The 16698-nt window shown below is 34.7% G+C and overlaps 1 long non-coding RNA gene across 1 annotated transcript; it reads right to left on the reverse strand.

The window, feature by feature from the left end:
• Window positions 1-10392: 10392 nt before the first annotated feature.
• On the reverse strand, window positions 10393-15003 carry LOC134259616 (uncharacterized). Its single transcript, XR_009990388.1, has 3 exons — window positions 14898-15003; window positions 12042-12117; window positions 10393-10713 (listed from the first exon to the last, which is right to left on the reverse strand). It is a non-coding gene; the product is annotated as an uncharacterized LOC134259616 (long non-coding RNA).
• Window positions 15004-16698: the final 1695 nt, after the last annotated feature.

Below are 16698 nucleotides of genomic sequence, written 5' to 3' on the forward strand. Positions count from 1 at the left end.
AACTTATTCGATATTCAAGAGTGATCAGTTTTAGATAAGAGGCAGGCTACCAACAGATAAGCCGTGCAAATTGTTAGGCCTTTTTGTTTATACTGAATTTGACTATGGAATGATAGCGGTCCTTCTATCTTATCAATACACAGGGCTAAAGGCGGATGTGGTCGGTCGAAAGGGGATATTTACTCTTCCTAGGCACCTGATCCCACCTATGGGATATCCAGGTATCCCAGAGTACCCAAAACTCCGTGTAGTGCAATAGGGCAAATTATTACAAAATATACTAGTCACCCATTCTCAATATAAGGGCTCAAATAATGTCGCCTCATTATCATTTAGAAGAAATACCACTGATGTAATTTTTAAATCAACATTATAAATAGTCATATAACAATGAATAAGAATTCATATAATTATCGATCTGAAAGGTTATTTAAGGAGTTCCAAATTTAAATATAGTAGCCTATTTGAAATATACGTTACTGTCGCCGATGCAAATATTATTCGGAATCCCCTCTGTGTAATATATAGTTTTGATTCTTAAGTAAAAATTTTCTGATAAGTTAGACCTTGTATCATATATATTTCTTTTCATAACAATAAATACATTTTCTTTGTGATAATAAATAATTTTTATTGTGTAATGTCCCTGTCGCTTAATTCTATTTCAACCACATTACAAGCAAACACAAAGATTAAAGACCTGATAGTTTTGTTCTCCTTTATTTATTGATGGGCTAAATTTGAAATTTCAAAGGATTAATTACTCCTACTTAGATAATGTAACATGAAATTGAACAATTTGAGCAGCTTTTATAAATATGTTTACGGAATGAAAGACATTTTCAATCCTAGTGATAAGAAAGAAATGTACGTTACCTATATTCTTCCATTAAGAATATATATTAAGTAGAAAATATGAGACGACTCTGAATAAGCAACCCCTTGTATCCTATAAACTGGCAAAGACGTTTTGCTTAACACAATTAAAAATTATTTTTTACATGAAAAGTGATCATTTGAAATGTACGTGACTGAAATGTACGTTACCATGAAATTCGAATTAAGTGAATCTCGCACGAATTTTCATGTATTCTCATACTTTCACACACTCGAATGTGTACACAAAGGAAAGTTTCAAAGGTTGGAGGTCGGCTAAATCCCAAAATTAATGAAAAGAAACGTTTCTGCTGAGGAAAAAAATATTGTAAGGTCAATTATTTGTAATATAATTTTGATACCTGGTATATATTTCTGAATACGAAACCTGTATGATGCATTTCTTTTGATGTGCAAGTTCAAATAGTATCAATGTATTGCGTGTCTAACGTACGCTTGTGGAAGAGAATTGATTTTTATATTTGAAATGTACGTTACGTATGGTAACGTACATTTTGCGTATTTCTAACTGACATTTTTTTTATTTAGTCAATGAATTGCGTTTACACGAGCGAAACAAAATTATCGTTACAATCCATTTGACAACTGACCACATAAATCCATCTAAATGCACCCCCAATCCTCGTAAATGTGGTAATCTGTTACCACATGCTAGAAATTTATTTTTATTTCTAAGTGTCTTAAATTCATCAATGGCAACCTTTTTGCAGTTTGTTTACTTTTAATATGCGACTTTAAGTCAACATTCATTTAATTGTTGTTGATAATTTAAAACAAGGTATGCATAGGCTTATAACTGGTTAAAAAAAACAAAACAAAACAAAAAAAGAAAAAGAAACAAAACAAATAAACCCAGAACACAAGACGATCACGTACATTTCAAATACTGAAAGGCACACAATACTCAGTTTTGTTTAAATCATTGCATTTTGGGTTATATTTTTCCAGATCTGCTGAAAAGCACGTATGTTTGTGTTTTGACAAACGATGTTGCAGCATACTAAATGAAATTGTTAACAAGACTGTCGATGGATATATTCGGAATAGATTTATGTTAAGTTTCAATGGCCAAACACGAGCATTTGTTAGATCATAGCAAAATATGTCTGACTCTTATTTTTTCGGTCTGTACCCTTGCACACAGGTAGAAGTAACTAGGCTACGACCGGTGTCAATTTCAGCGAAACAGCACAAAAGAATGGTAATGAACTGAGGTGGAGGGGACTCCCCAATAATATGTGAAATGAACGTTACCGAAGTGACGTGACATTCATGTAGTTGATGACAAATAACCTCGTTTGTTACATTATGATTTCTTATATTACTGCGTTAAAACGCTTCATTGAAATGATTTTTATGTCAATAATTGCTTTTTTTCAATATTTTCTTATTACTAGTTTAGATATTATTACAAGCTTGAAATGTACGTTACCTACTCATATTCTGAGGCAATCGTGTCTTTATAGTGGTGATTGTGGCATATAACACAATGTGATTACATAGAGAATCTTTTTTGGAATAAACTGAAACAAAACGATGAATTTTTAGATGAATTTTAAGCTTTTTATTAAACAGATATATATCTTGAAATGTACGTTATATTTACGTAGTTTTCTAAATCGGCATGGATATATGTTAACAAGCTAATTCAGAGAATTCGTGTCCCCCGCTTAGGGAAAAGGTCGGCTCCCCCTGACTGAATTTGTAGAATTATTAAATGTATACATGTATACTGAAGGAAATAAAATACATGTATGTCAATATGCATATAAAGATTTGATTGCTTATTCTTTATTATGTGCATAGAAGATTTTTTTATATGGAATATTTATCACACTGTAATGATGATTTTATAACCTCATAAATTTTTCATTTCACATGCTGAATACTATCATTTAGTAAAAAAAAAGTATTTAAAAAAAAAAGGAAAGGTTCGACCGAGATTCGGTCGCGGCACCTCTCACATTTGCAGCGAGAGACATAACCACTAGACCACGGAGCCGCTTTACACGGAGAGAAGTATATGCAGAACTGAAGTCACATACATGTATATATTCATGTTTTCATGTTCGGTATTCTCAAAATTTTACACAATCCATGGTGTTTGATTTATTTAGCCTTTATTAAACAGTTCTAATAGATGTAATAAGAACATAAAGTCCGCCGAGAACCTGTTTTATACGCAATAACTCTCCTCATGCCCCTGCGCTAAAAATAGCGACATGTAATGCTATAAATACTAATAAAACAAACGGGGCGGGGCACTTTGAGAGGGGCGAGAGACCTCCCAGGGAGTTTTGGTATAAAATTACATTGCATAAGCTCAAAATCTTCTTGAAATATCGCCCGGAAATGATAGTGTTACACACAGACAGAATGTATAAATTTACGACCTTGAACTTTGACCTTTTGACCTCAAAATCAATAGGGGTCTTCTTTAGGCCACAGGGAGTTGTTATGTAAAATTTCATTGCAATAGCTAAAATGGTTCTAGAGATATCGTGTGGAAACGAAAGTGTTTTAACAGACAGAATTTGCTTATTTATGACCTTGACCTTTGACCTTTTGACCTCAAAATCAATAGGGGTCTTCTTTAGTCCATAGGAAGTTGCTATGCCAAATTTCATTGCGAAAGCTCAAAGGGTTCTCGAGATATCGTGTGGAAACGAAAGCGTTACAGACAGACAGAAAGACGGACGGACGGACGGACGGACGGACAAACCCAAATTAATATCCCCCACTTTTCAAGCGGGGGACAAAAAAGACAGTAACTTCAAAATAGAATTTTACTACATATACATGTTGAGTTCCAGTATCTATAGAAAATGACAAGATTCCAAACTGATCGCTCTAAACAAAACAGAGAGAAGAATTTAAAGCATATTTCTAAAAAATGTTTTTATACATGTGGATCAAAATTTTTGAAAGGAAAAATCAAACGCACGTTCGTATGCCAAGAAAATATGTTGCTGACAGAGTTGGTGGGATGTGCTGGTGTTAAGATGAGATATTCCAATTGTGATTTTAATGACTACATTTTTTTTACATATCTTTTTGGACATTGAAGAAAGAGTAACGTACATTTCAAGCTACATTTCTGAATAAAATCACCCTCTACTTTACCGTCTTGTCATTATTCCATGTATTAAAATTTGATGAAAAAAAATCTGGAAACAAAATCTTCAGATACTTTCTTTCAAAGGTAATTGATAGAAAAATTGTTATCTTGAACTTCATTTTTTAAAAAATCAGAGAGGCATTTGTGCCCTTATATTGAGAATGGGTGTAGTAATTTTGGCCGTATTTGATTAACATGATATGTTAAGTTAAACCTTTGACAGAGACTTCATAGATATTGCTTACATGTGAAAATGAGCCTGTTGACGCACCTGTCGGAGATATCTATGGAATAGTGCATGAAGGAAAAGGTGCTTACTGATTTTGCATAAAGAAAGTGGGCGCACTAGATGGGCAGTCGGCAGGAATCACTGACACGAAACAATTCAGATTTAAATGTCCAAGCACCATGTTGTAATACATATCTTATACAATGAACCTAGAAACTTCACGAGAATGGATTTCTGCCTTATGTTTATTGATTTGTAGATAATTTGTTTTTCAATTAAAAGGTGTCATGAAAGAAAAATTATCTATGCTGCAGACATTCAGTAGAATGTAATAGAAGTCTAATGCAAACTAATTTTTGTGCTCAGTTTTTAAATGCACTGAAAATATTGAATGTAACAGTACGATCGAAGTTTCTAGTTTGTTTGTTTTTTTTTTAAATATATTCAATATTTTTTTCATCAGGTGTAACTTTGTAGTTGCAAGTTCATGTATGTTTATCTCTATTTGGGAACGTTAGCACTATAAATGAACATAATGTGAACGCATTGAAAAATAGAACAATTAATGTAAAATAATTTATGAAACATAATTAATAACTAATGCTGCTTCGATATAGCTTGAATCCAGCGACAAACCAATGTAGCTACCGCGGGACACTATACGAAGCTAGCATTTAAATCATTATTTAAAGCCAAAGCCTTATACAATTGGACTTTGTCAATTTTCTACCAGAAAATAAATGGAAAAAGTTTAGATTTTGGTATTTCTGGGTCGTCTCTCCATTTTTTAAACAACTGGAATAAATTTTACGGTGAAAAATACACCAATAACACATTTAAAATTCATGGAGAGAAGACCCAGAAACAAGGAAATTAATGAAAAACGGCTATAAAAGAGTCGATTGTTGCATCATTTGACTCATACGGCTATATTCAGGTGCATATTCAAATAAAATCAAACATATTTAACTGAATATTTGCCCATTTTACATTCACCTACAACACATTCATTGGCTATGTTTTAAAAAAAAATGTATAAATCAATGATATTTTTTTTATTCTTTTTATGAGCCACTTTTCCTGCCGAATTGCCATCTTAAGCGCCCACTTTCTTTGATAGACACAATAAATTAGTGTAATAGTAACTTTTTTTGGATTCTTTAACTTGACTGTTCTTATATATCGGAAATCGACAGTAGATTTTCAGCATGCAAAAATAATGATTATCGCATTCCTTAAAGGGGCATGGACACAATTTCAGCTTATAATTTTCATTTTTTTTTCCCATTTTCACAAATATTTAAGAAAGGTCTTTCTAATGATCATCAAAATTTGAACTTCAGTTGTCGAGATACAAGAGAGATTTATAGCTCCAAACAATTGTTATGTAAACATGGTCCGTGTCATGTTTTTGTTTACATACGTTAATATACTAATATATGTTCGTTCACAGCAGATAATTTCAATGAAGAAGTTAATTCTAAACACGATTAAACAGTTTCTCGTGATTTACTGAATTTCATTACGTTATAAATATGATAATTTCAATATGTAAACAAAAACAAGGCACGAGCCTATGGAAGGGAATTACCGCCAAAAGTCTATGTATCTTGCTTTTATTCTTATTCTGCCTACTTCTTTATGCTTTGTTATTATTGTAACTATATGTCACTTTATTGTTTTCATATTCGTCTTTATTACATTTCACTTTGACTTTTATCATTCTTCGTTTTGCCCTTACTTCTATGTTGCTTTATTCTTGTAAATTCATTAATTCTACTTTCTATTAAACTTATACAGTTTCTTAAATAAATTATTAGGGTTATCTCTACTACGAATGTTAATTCAATCACGCAAACAATGAAGCATATTCAATGAAGTCGAATGGAAGTTGTCAAACCGTCAAAATTTAGTGCGGCATTATAACGCTAGGTGGTGTGGTGTTGGTAAAACAAGGTAAGCAAACCCGGGCTGGGGTTATTTGAGATTCTTCAATACGCCTTAATACTTTATCAATCGAACTTCTGAAGGCCGGATCCGATTTCACCCGATCCAATGATGGAAACTCCATATTTATTTTCTCTGGGCACACAGGAATAGCGGCCTCTTTTTTCAGACATTACTTTATACCATACTGAATATGTTCATTGAAAGGCCGACGCACGTTTTGTAAGAGTACTGGTCAAATAAGTTAATATAGTATAGAAGGAAGAAAATTTAAATTTTATACTATAGAAGTTGAATCTAACCCAAAACCCACCCCGCTCCCGAAATAGGATTTCATTGGCGTCGGAAGCAAATTGAAGGGGGGGGGCTAAGTGTAAGAATTTTTTTAGACCTTCAAAAAAAAAACCTGACAAGAAAAAAAAAGAAATGTTCATTTTCCAAACACAAAAATCCTATTTGGCGGGGTGGGGGTGGGGTGGGGTGTTTTTAGGTTCGAACTCCAGTGCAAAATTTTTTTCCAAACACCACCTTTTTCCCCATTTCAAACCCATACTGCATCATATCCATGGAAAGGGGGGGGGGCTAAACCTACGCAGGAATGTTCAATGTCTATACATGTACTAAGTCTATCTTCGGAAAAAAGTGGGGGTTAACCCCCTCCCTTCCCCGGTTCCGACGCCTATGTATTTTCAAGTCTGGACAATTTCCTGGGTTTTTTTTTTTTGCTTGTCAAGTTGTTTTCAGCCGGGTAGCCTGAATTTTTATTCTCTTGTTGCTCCCCCCCTCCCCACTTTCAAAAACGATGCTACGTCACTGTTCTCTCACCTGAAAAATATAACTCTATTAAAGTTATTTGTTGAATAATTGAATTGCAGTTTAATTGACATAAAAATTTTAATATTTTTAATATCTTTAGTACGCACCGTATTTGACATCAGCCAGGAGAGCTAAAAAAATCTTAAAACTCGAAAATTCTATTTGGTGGAGATAAGGGGGGGGGGGGGGGTCGTCAAATTTTTTCAGTACTAAATTTTACTCATATGCATGCCATTAAGTACATGACTTTTAATATATAAATTGACTATTAGTACTGCAAAAAAGTGTAAGGGATGGGGGCAACAAGCCTTTCGCTGAACTTTTCCAGTAATAAAAAGTTACATTTAAGAAAACGTTTCGTGGCCACCCTCCCCTCTATCGGTGAAACTTAACCCATAGGAGGTCGTCCACCCTGAAGTCAGTAAATATATTGAGACTTGGGGTGTGATTGTACATTGTATAATGTCCCCTTCGAGAATTTTTCGCTCAAATGGAGAAGCCACCTCTTGCCGGTGGAGAGCTGCAAATTTGTCCTATATACTCGGCACTTATAGCCATTGAGCAGTGAGGGATCTTTTTTCGTGCCAGCACTTACTGCGACACGGGACCTCGGATAATACGGTCTACATCTATTCCGAATGACCGAACTCCACGTCCTATAGTGGGATTCGAACCCACGACGTATTGATCGACTCCTTAAAACTGTACTTTGTGACTCTAGAGCAAACGCCGTAACTACAGTGCCCCTCGGGCGACTGCACCCGGGGGGGGGGGGGTGAAGGAAGAGTCATTATCCATATGTACTCGTGAAGATTATCTATAATATATGTTTAACTAAATGGTTAAAATGATTTAATTATAAAACACTATTAAAATGATTTTATTTAAATATTTATTCATATAGGACGTATAACTTTTCTTCAAAAACTGAAAACGTTGGTATATAAACATTGTTTTACGATTAAAAAAAAACTATTCGGGGGAGGGGTTGATATGAAGGGTGCGAATTGCTATATGTAGCCAGATTTCCCACGGTAGACTAGCTATATATTGAAACTTCCCCGGGGGAAGTCCCACTGTATAGTCTATGTAGTCAGTCTTCCAGGGGAAATCTTACCATCTAGCGAGACTTCCGAGGGAATGGCATGTATCGGGTACATACAGTACCTGAACTTATAACAAACATCAGTCATTTGAAAATCTAAGTTCGATTGATAAAGTAGAAAGGTAGAAAATTGAAAAATGTCGAATAACCCCGGCCCGGGTTTGCTTTCCTAATTTTACCAACACTCGTAGCGAATACCCCTGCCACCTAGCGTTATAATGCCGCACTAAATTTTGACAACTTGTATTCGTCTTCATTGAATATGCTTCATTTTTTGCGTGATTGAACTAACGTTCGTAATAGAGATAATCATTTAAGAAACTGTATCAATTTAAAAGAAAGTAAAATGAATTAACAAGAATAAAGCAACATAGAAGTAAGCAGGCACGTAGCATCGTTTTTGAAAGTGGGGGGGCCAACCAGAGAAATTTTTTTTTTTAATTACCTGAAAAAGTTGACAAGCAAAAAAAAAAAAAAAAAAAAATTAAAAATTTAAAAGTTGCCCAAACTCGAAGATCCTATTTCGTGGGGGGGGGGGGGGGGGGGGGGGGGGGGGTAAGGGCCAACTTTTTCAGAGCCAAGTTACTTTCACTTCCAATTTTTTTTCCCTACAATTCCTTCATATCAATATACTATGGTTAAAAGTGAGGGGGGAGGGGGGGGCCCAACCATTCTTTCAATGAACATTTACTATAGTAAAAGTAATGTTGGAGAAAAAAGTGGGGGGGCCAGGCCCCCCCTGGCCCCCCCTGATACTACGTCCCTGGTAAGGGCAAAATGAAGAAGGATAAAAGTCAAAGTGAAATGTAATAAAGACGAATATGAAAACAATAAAGTGACATATTGTTACAATAAAGAAGTAGGCAGAATAAGAATAAAAGCAAGATACATTAGACTTTTGGCAGTAATTCCCTTCCATACGAGCCTTGTTTACATACAATTGTAATGAAGAACTTTAAGGTCTGTATCTCGTATGTTAATCAACAAATGATGTTCAATTTTTTGTTGATCATTAGATGATACCTCAGTTTGGAATTGTAAATATTAAAACTGGTTTTAAAACATAGGTAATCAGAGATTACAGAGCTCATGCAAATTTGATTTGATACTTTGGAATAGGCCTAAATAAAAACTTCAAACTAGTTCTTCAACATGAAAACGTAATTAAAATCCAGCATCTGAAGCAAGATTGAGAGTTTTCATCCCTTGATGCATCATTTGTGCAAGTTTGGTTTATATAAGCCTTATAGTTTCTTGGTAATAGACCTGCACCCATTATTTTTATCAGGTCCATTATCTGGAAAATGTATGTCAAATTCAGCACCTGAACTTTAGTGTGTATCCTATGATGTATCATCCATGCAAGTTTGCTCAACATAGAGCTCAAAGTTATTTGGAAATCTTAATGAAATATGAAAAAAATAACCTTTTCACCAATCCAGAAAATGTAGGTCAGATTCAGCATCTGAAGCAAGCCTGGTAGAATGCACCCTTAGATGTATAATTCATACAAGCTTTGTTATTAAAGAGCTCAGTTACTTGGAAATGAATCCTGCACCAAAATTTTTAACCTGTTCACTCAAGCGGAAAATGTAGGTCAGATTCAGCATCCGACGCAAGTCGGTAGTATGCATCCTAAGATGTAATATCCATGCAAGTTTAGTCATTAAAGGGCTCATAGTAACTAGGAAATGAAACCTGCACCAAAAACTTTAACCTGTTCACTCCACCGGAAAATGTAGGTCAGATTCACCATCCGAATCAAGTCTGGTAGTATGCATCCTAAGATGTACCATCCATGCAAGTTTGGTCATTATAGGGCTCATAGTATTTTTGAAATGAAAACTGCACCAAAACTTTCAAAAAGGAAAACTGCTCCAAAAAAAATTAACCTTAACCCGGGACGCCGACGCCGAGGGTATTATACATAAGCTCCCCCAACTTCGTTGAGGTGAGCTAAAATCAGTTGAGACTGTGTCCATGCCCCTTTAAAACAATACAAATCTGTTAAGAGGGCATAATTGAAATTTCAGGTGGAATCAGGTGTCTAGTAGGAGTAAGCATCCCCTGTAGACCGGTCACTCCCGGCGTGAGTACTACATATTGATCAGGTAGACGGAAAATTTGTAGTCAAATTCAGCAGCTATATGAACTCTACAGATCATGTGCAAAATACTACCGTTTGTCAAACAGTGACAGCCAATAGGGCCAGGTATTCGTAAATGTAATGCATGTTATCATAAACAGTTAGTAGTACATGTAGATTTGAGGTAAATTATCACAACATATTTTTCTTGCTTTTTTATTAGCACTTAAATTCAGAAATATAAAACATTGTCAAAAAATTTGTGAATATGGACATAATTTTGGGAAAACAATGTCTCAAAAACTCTAGATCCCAATAATTAAGTTAACAGTCAAAAAATATCTCAACCACAGACAAAGCCATATAGATACATGTATAGAAACGAAAACATAAAAAAATATCCAGTAGTGAATGAAACTGGTTTGTGCACAGGACCAGCATACATTTCTTTAAATTGTCATCGCAGGTGGTAATCTCGTCAGCGAAAGACGTCATTCGTGTTTCTCACAAATACACTGCAAAAGAAATAAAAAGAAATCAAATAATTTCCTATAGGAGCCTGGAAACAGTTGCACTTTTTACATTTTAACTTTCTTTTGATTTTTTAAAGAAGATAACCAGTCTAAAAAACTAAACCTTTTTGAATATTCTTAGAATTCATTTAACAAGGACTGACTAATTTCAACACGTCAAAAACGTCTCACTTTGCTATCTCAATGCACATTTTAAAAAATCTTTTTTTTTATCAGATGTTCAATCATGTCAAAAATGTAGATTTTACATGTATTCTGAGGATACTGAGCATTGCCTTTTGTTATCAAATATATATATTGTTGATAGAAAATTGTTCAAAAAAAAATCATATTTAAGTAATTATTTATATATCCGTACCTTGACCTGTTAAACAAGGAGAGGATGTGCATAGGCTGTCTGTTGCCCAATCCTTATTGGATTATTCAACAAAATATGTTTAAAGGTTAAACACCTTCAGTGTGTATTTGATACAGCTATCCTGAATTGTTTATTTTAAACTGAGCTAACGCTTAGTTATGAAAAGGAGGTTAAGGTCAGATAGAAGGTCGAGGTTAAAAAATGTTCTGTGCAGTTAAATAGCTTATTTCAGGATGTATCAGCATGTGAAGCTTGATTACACTAACTCAATTTTTTTTCTGTAAAACTGAGCTAAACATTAATATAAGAAAAGTGAGGTCAAAGTCAAATGAGAGGTCGAGATCAGTGAATGTTGATGCAGTTGCATAGCGCTTATCGATGTGCATCAACATAGGAAATTTGATAAAAACTATCTTGGAACAGTTTCTTGGAAACTGATCTTCGCACTAAGCTAAACAGAAACGCCAAGAGCGACGGAAGGACAGACAGAAGAACGGAAGACGGACAGGACAAACTCTATATGCCCCCGCCATATTCATTGCGGGGCATTAAACTGGAATTTGTTGAGCATTAAAGCAACTAGAGGTACTGTGAGCAATGAGCTCACTAAATGATACCCCCCGCCTCCCATATGAATAAAATGGCAGTGTCCATGTTTAGCTCTGGAAAATCCAAAATATATGTCAGATCAAAAAGTAAAATAGGAGGTGCACAATGGCAATATGTAATAAAGATTCTGTGAAAGTTTCATCAAATTTCATTCAGTGGTATGAGAGAAGTTGCGGATAAGAGATGGGTACCCCAAAGCGTAACAGACGGACGGACGGACAGACGGATGGACAGACAGACGGACGGACGGACAGACGTACAGACGGACGGAATTAACGATTACTATATACCCTCCCGCTTTTCAAGCGGGGGGTATAATAAATATATAAATCAATATACTTACCATACAGCACCAAATAAATATCCAGAAGGGGAAGAAAAGAGTTATGAGGAGATTCAACGCAATCTTATCAGCAAATCTGCAAATGAAAAAAAAAATATGTACATCTAAATTTGATTGATGGTACAATGTATGTAAAAGAGCCAATCATTGTTATCTTACTTAATATCATATACATATATGTATGTAGAATAAACTAGCAAACAAATTCGGTAAAGAAAAATGCTTAAAAATAAAAAAAATTCAAATATCATAATGGAGTTCAAAATTATTTAAAATTTCAAGCTGTGATAAAAGACTCACAGAGCACACTCGTAAATGTATTACAGACGGACGGACGAACGACGAACAATGGGTGATCAGAAAAGCCCTTAGCAATTTGTAAATGATATAAAATGTAATAAATGACAGTCATACCTATCTTAAAGCTAAAACGCGTTTCTTCGGATAAACACCTAAATAACTCGGAAAATGCTGGAGAAAGCAAAAAGTATTAAAAGTTTGTCGTGCATCACTTTTGTATAAAAATCGATTTCAGGGCAGTTTTGAGTGGAAGTTACTGTTCTGTATAAAAATTTAGAAATTTTCAATTCAATCCACAGTTTTTATTGGAAGACATTACTACATGCATCGGACAATAGACGCTTTGAATGCGTTAGAGTTACTGACGTCAAGGCACAATACCAGTTATCTTTCTTTTCGACGCTTGTTTTCCGATCTTGGAAGAAAAGGTCCTAGAAGATGCCCTTGTAACAATGCACTTTGAAAAAATTACGCACTTTGAAAAAAAAAATTTCAAAGTGCGTTACATGTAAATTTGGGACCAAGCTAACGCACTTTGAAAAAATGACATTTCTTTTCAAAGTGCGTTAATATCGACATATTAACGCACTTTGAAAAAAATGCGTATAGCTTGATCAATATTCTTACAATTTTTCGGTATGATAAGTAATTGATAAAGTTTGATAACGTTTGGTGATAGGGTCACCTCAGGAACTGAGATATTGACGTTTTAAATATTTTAGGCTTCGATAAATGTTATAAAAGGGAAATGGGTCTTTTAGAAAAAATATGAAGAGATGATTGTCTGATATCATACTGTAAACCAACTTTTATTTGCGAAAACTTTATTTCGCGATTTACTGGAGTAAAACTAGTTCGCGATGATTAATTTTTGCGATCAAACCTATTTTGGATCTGTTGTTAATAGACACAGAGACTTTAAGGACTGGTTCGCGGGGAGAAATATTCACGATGAGGCTCGATCTCGCGAACTTATAGCACGCGAATAAAAGTTTATGAAAGTTGACAACGTCATACCAGCTCTATTATACACTTATCCACTGGGTGTGAGTGTGATAGCTCTTTTATCAAACCCGTGACAGGGAATTATTCCCCGAGGGCTTGCCCGAGGGGAATAGACCCTGTCAAGGGTTTGATAAAAGAGCTATCCCACTCACAACTTGTGGATAAGCGTTTTATCATACTGATGTATAATATAATTTCTGAGGTTAGAATTTTTTGGAGTAAGATAATACTGCAAGAATATCCAAGAAGATCTGAAATCCTTATGACGTCACAATGCTACTGAAGTCATTACGACTTCATTAGTCAATAGAAATAACCGCTTGAAATCAAAATTGGTGGCAAAAATTGCATGAAAATTTTCCGAGGGTGGATAGCAAAAACTATACCCCGGGATATAGCTTTGCGATGCGGGAACTATAAAAGATAGTTATTTTACCTTCTGAACTTTATATTGGAAACATTTTAACAGAAGTATAATAAAAATACATATACATGTTTCGGATATAGCATAGGCATCGAATCCAGGCGAAAGGCAAATGGGAGAGGGTTTAGCCCCCCCCCCCCCCACTTTTTTGCAAAGATATACATCATATAAACATTGAAGATATGGCTTACCATTAGGGGGGACGGGGTTATTACTTTACTCCCGTTTAATTTGTAACCATTACCTATGTATTTGAAAGATAAAAAGTTGGGCTGAGAGACCTTCTACCCGTCTTCTTCTCTTCTCGACAGGGGTAAATCAATTCAAAAATTCAAATACATGTAGTTTTTCGAAAGATAAATAACAAATCAATGCATTCCATTACTAAAATTAAGTCCAGAATTTTTGCTTTATACATACTTTTTTTCAAAGTGCGTTAAGTGTCTCAATGGTAAAATATGTAGATGTAAACTCTTAACGCACTTAACAAAAAATTCCAAGTGCGTTGAGTTGGTCCAAAATTTAACGCACTTTGAAATTTTTGTAACACATGGTTCCTCTTCATTATTGCCTACATTTTGTATAAATATTTATACCCCCGCTTGAAAAGTGGGAGTATACTGTAATCGGTATGTCCGTCCGTCCGTCCGTCCGAGGCGGGGGGGGGGGAGGGGGGTATAATTTAGTGAGCTCTTTGCTCACAGTACCTCTAGTTTAGATATTGTATTGATTTTACCAAGCTATGTTTCTCATTCAAATCTGGCCGTTATGAACAATTCTATCAGGTTGAATTAAAAGCTGAACTTTTTTGTAGAGAAAGGGTCAGTTGAATCACAACTATCTAAACCACCTGAAGAACGACGAATGGGAACATAATTTATTTCCTAAGCACATTTTCACAGTGTATTCATTATTCAAGTGAAAAATTCTCGGGTTAAACAATACACAAACATGTTCATGTACACCACTTGTTAACTGACAAAAAATGAATTAAAATCCGTTTTCCACTTCTTCTCTTCTGCCCTCCCCCCTCTCTCTCTCTCTATCTCTCTCTCGATGCCTGTTCTTTCATTGAAAAAAAAATTAAAAGAAAATTATTTAGCGAAGAAACAACTCTGTGGACAAACCTTTCTTTTTTCACTTGTTGAATGACCACAGGGGGTGTTGGATTGGCCATGACAACAGTGGTCGTATTCGTGTGATGTGTATTCATGGTTGTTTTCCTTTATTTTTATTCCTGAAATTAGAGAGAAGTATGGAGAATTTGCTTTTCATTATATTTTTTAAAAGTTTTCATTATATTTTATTTTTTAAAGTTTGCTCTAGTTTCGTAATGAGTTTTCTCTGGTATAGATATACTTATCCTAGGACAAAATTAAACTTTGATATGACTTTCTTTTTAAAACACTTTTTTCAGTTTTACATGTAATTGTCAAAGGATTTTTCCGTTACTTCCCAATCATGACAAGACGCATGCATACGGAGGGTGTTACCGGTCAGTGGGGGATGCTCACTCCTCCACGGCACTTGATCCCACTTCTTTTTGTTCAAACAAAACATTGTACTAGACATCGAAAGCCCCCTTCTACTTCTTAGTAAAGTCATATAAGGGTCATGTTGTATGTTGGAGTACAAAAATCAGGTCCAGTACAATCTCTTGATTTAGCTATATAGCTTTAAATAGCTATATAGCTTTATACTAAATCACCCCAGACCTTAATTATATTATAGTGTTTTTATATCTTTTAACTGTGAATAGTGTTTTTCTAAACTTTTTATCTTCACTAATAACTTAATACTGTTCCCTCTTCACCGCATTGAAATTTACTTTTCTCTGCTTTTTTATATCTTTTAATCAGCTGCGCACCCTACTCAGAGTACTCAAAATCTGAGGGCGAGTAGTATCGAGAGATAGATAAAGCTATTCAAAATAGCTTTATTAAGCTATTTATATACAATTTTTCACTAAAATGTTTTTTTGCTAGAAACAAACAAAAAGTCGCATGTATTTGACATGTATTTAACTCTTTACATGTATATATGTACTATGGGCTATCAAAGCAACAACCAAAATCAAAGAAAGTTCTAACATTTGCAGCTTTTGAATACTTTTAAGCAAAAAAAGAATTTCTATTGTTAGAGTAACTGTCCACTACCCAGAGTGGCAGTGTGTGTGTTGAGGCATGGATAGGTACGACTTTAATTTTGTAACATTGCATTGTTTTTTATCAATCATCGTGGTAGCGATCGAGTGGGAACGGGCGGGAATATAAAAGAAAAAAAACTAAATATTCTTAAAATAAGAATTTTATTTGCGATTTCACAGAGAGGAAATCGTATGAAACGATTTTGTTTTGTTTAAAGAATGAGCAAAAACGGCGTGATCCACGAAAGAACTAGAAGATCAAAAGAGTTTTAAACACAATCATCAGATACTATACATTTTAATGTTTGTCAACAAACTTACTAGACGATAGCATACTAAGTACTCACCGTTTGCACTGACTAATTTGGTGGTCCGTTTGTGTTCTTTTGTTCACAGTCCAGCAAATCGCTTGATTGACTCTGAAAAGAATCCCGTGAATCCTAATGCTGTTTAGATTTTACGATTAACAACTGAAATTCATACGCATACATGTTTTCTTACATTTTCACCCGTCATCTCACCTTTTTCAGTTCACAAAACTTCTAGCGTTGGCTTTGCTCTCGTTTTCTAATTTAATGACACAAGAATCACGTGACTTCTGAGTTTTGTTCACCAGAGAGAAGAAAGTGGCGGATCCTATCAATGATTTACATACGCAGAATTGTTTATCTTATTGTGGATATTTCCATAAATGAGCTGTTTGTATGTATTAAACATTGGTTTTATTTTCTAATGTAATCAAATGGTGTACATGTAACCTAAAGCGGGATCCTTATCTTAAA

Source organism: Saccostrea cucullata, unplaced genomic scaffold (assembly GCF_032062105.1).
Source record: "Saccostrea cucullata isolate Sc308-1 unplaced genomic scaffold, CSIRO_AGI_Scuc_v1 ctg12460, whole genome shotgun sequence".
In the NCBI taxonomy this organism is placed as follows: Eukaryota; Metazoa; Mollusca; class Bivalvia; order Ostreida; family Ostreidae; genus Saccostrea; species Saccostrea cuccullata.